Source organism: Peromyscus californicus, unplaced genomic scaffold (assembly GCF_007827085.1).
Source record: "Peromyscus californicus insignis strain IS unplaced genomic scaffold, ASM782708v3 Scaffold_15__1_contigs__length_86483966, whole genome shotgun sequence".
NCBI classification, from domain to species: Eukaryota; Metazoa; Chordata; class Mammalia; order Rodentia; family Cricetidae; genus Peromyscus; species Peromyscus californicus.
The window spans coordinates 70,799,707-70,802,909 of record NW_026294447.1 but is presented as its reverse complement, the minus strand read 5'-3'; positions in this window follow the sequence as shown (position 1 = coordinate 70,802,909).

Sequence of the window (3,203 nt, the reverse complement as noted above, 5' to 3'; positions counted from 1 at the left end):
ATAAGACTCTCTAAGATTCCTGCTGCAGTGCTGGGAATCGAACTCTGGTCCTCTGGAAGAGCAGTAAGTACTCTTAACTGCTCAGCCATCTCTCCAGCCTCCTTACTTAGAGTCCAGGACCTCAGCCAGAACACAGTACCACTCAAAGTCAGAAGGTCTTTCCACCTCAATTAATGCAGTCAAGATAATTTTCTGGGCCTTGAAGACATGGCTTGGCAGTTAAGAGCACTTGCAGCTGGGCGGTGGTGGTGCACACCTTCAATCCCAGCACTCGGGAGGCAGAGCAGGTGGATCTCTGTGAGTTCGAGGCCAGCCTGATCTACACTTCAAGTTCCAGGACAGTCAAGGCTGTTACACCGAGAGACCCTGTCTTGAAAAACCACACACACACACACACACACACACACACACACACACACACACACACACGCGCACACACACGCACAAAAGAGCACTTGCTGATAACCTGAGTGTGGGTCCCAACACTCACATCAAGCAGCTCACGACTGCCTATACTCCAGCTCCCGGGATCTGATTCGGTCTTGTGGCCTCCAGGGGCACCTGAACTCACATATGGCACACCCCTACACAGATACACTTAAATAAAAACCAACACACAAACAATGAGTTTAAAAGACAGTCCCCCATAGACATGCTTCGAGGCCTGTCTCCCAGGCGGTTCTAGATTCTGTCAAACGGGCAATTATCGGGACCATCACTGCTTGCTGGCACCAGGAAGGCCCATAGAATGGCCTGTCTGTGTCTTCCCAGCACTGGGATTACAACCCGAGCCACCGTGCCCAGTGTCCTACCAGGGAGCTGAGGACTGAACTCCAATCCTCATGCTTGAGCAGAAATCATTTTACCAACTGAGCCAAATCCTCAGCTCCTATTTTGTTTTTTTGTGTGTTTGTTTGTTTTTGGTTTTGTGTGTATGTGTGATTTTTGTTGTTGTTGTTGTTTCTTTTTGTTTGTTCTTTTGGTTGTTTCGAGACAGGGTTTCTCCGTGTACCAGTCCTGGCTGTCCTGGAACTCACTCTGTAGACCAGGCTAGTCTTGAACTCACTGAGAGTTCTCACTGAGAGGCCTCTGCTTCCCGAGTGCTTTGTTTTTGAGAAGCCCAGGGTGGCCTTGAACACACTGTGTAGCTAAAGTGATCTTGAACTCTGTCCCTCCTGCCTCCACCCCCCAGGTGTTCGAATTAGTGTGCGCTGCCATACCCAACTCAACAAAGCCTAATTCCACACCCTTTATAGTGTCTCTGACCTCTCAATCTGACCTTATAGAGGCCACAGAGAATACCAGACACCATGGCAGCAGGCAGAGGATGGCGAGAGGGTTCCCCATTCTTTGGAGGGTCACAGCAAAGAAGCCAAAACATTCTGAATGAAATCTCCTGCCAGTCTGTCTGATTTTCCATGTTCTGCCCAAAACAACCAACTGTCTTCACCTTCCTTTTCTGTTGTTGTTGTTGTTTGTTTTTCGAGACAAGGTTTCTCTGTGTAGCTTTGGAGCCTGTCCTGGAACTCACTCTGTAGACCAGGCTGGCCTTGAACTCACAGAGATCTGCCTGGCTCTGCCTCCCGAGTGCTGAGATTAAAGGCCTGCGCCACCAGGGTCCTCGTCCAGCCTTTACCTTCTTCAAATCAAAGAAGCATTTATTAAAAATCATCATATGTTCTGCACAGCGGGCAGGGAAGTCCCAAAATAAATAAGATAAACTCCAGTTCTGGAAGGTGACAGAGGCACTAACTGGGGGGTCTGTAGCGTGTATGGAACACATATTCACCTTGGCTAGTGACACTTGGACCACACTCTGATCTGAGACCTGAAGCAAGAGTATGCGAGAAACCAAAAGCCCACCTCCAACTCAGGAATCCGGCCTATCTGCTCTCCAGGTAAAACTCGCAGCTTGCCTGGAGCAGTGTCCTACCCTTCTGATTACATTTCAGCTGGCACCCCTGACTGTCCTCCTGTAGCTCCTGGAGGAGGAGGAGGTCAGAGGGGCCCCACCAACGGGGGGGGGGGGGGGGGGGGGCGGGGGGGGGCGGCTGCTCACTTCTAGTTTCCTCCTAATCCTCCTTCTTCTACATGGGCAAGCCCGAAGGACCCTCTGCCTGGCCTATTTGGTTTGCTGCAGAACTCCACGCTTTTGACTTAGAGCTGCTAACTGAGTGACTGGAAGACCAAATAAATATGATCTTTGAGTGAAGTCGGGCACACTTCAGAAATACACAGTTGGTCAAGTGGGCCCCAGGTAAAATCCTGTCCCTCTGGAGGACAAGGCAGGAGAAGAGCGAGTATGAGAACAACCTGGACTCTAGAGAGAGATTTTGTCTTTAAAAACCCAGGAAGAAATGGAAAGAAAGGTTGGGCGAGAAGGGTGAGCTAGGGAGAAAGGGGGAGGGGGGAAGCCCCCATATTTATTGTCGGGAAAAAAATCCTAGCTGCTCCTCTTCCCCCTAGGGCCTGATCCTGTTCCTGCCACCTCTAAGGTGGCCCAGCTTACTGAGTAGCTCTTCTGTACTGGGGAGACAAGTCCCTACCCACACATCTCCCTCTCCACGCTGAAGCCCATTCCGGTTAACCCCCCCCCCCCCCCAATTCCCATCACACAGTTCAGGGCCCTCCAGCCTTTCTTGTCCCATATCTGAGTCTATTTGAGCCTCCTGAGGGTAAGGGAGGGAGGTCTCCTAACCTCTAGCCTCTGTCTGCAGCCCATCCTAACGTCCCCCAACCCCACACCAGGGATCTGTCCCAGGGAACCTCGGTACTTGGTCCCAGGCAGGTTATACAACTCAAAGCCCCCATCCACTGTGCCTCCTGGGACAGCCTCAAACCTAGCTGTTCCACTTCCGCCCCACCACACACACACACACACACACACACACACACACACACACACACACACACACACACACCCGGGATCCAGGAGATCCAGCCCAAGGGCAGGCACCCTGCATAGCCCACCACACTTGGGCCTGCAGCGCCCTGGCCCCTCGGTGCCGGTGGCGGCGGGAGCTGCCAGCTTTTTGGAATTCCTAATCGCTCCTGGCCCCGGTGATTGGCTGTTCAGCTCTGACCCCACTTGGGCAGCCGCCTGGTTGGATAAAAAGGGAATCTCCTTGGGGCTCCAGAGCATTAGACACCGGAGGGGGCACCTGGGACCAACTTCACGAAGCGGGTAGCCCGGCGGGGGGGGG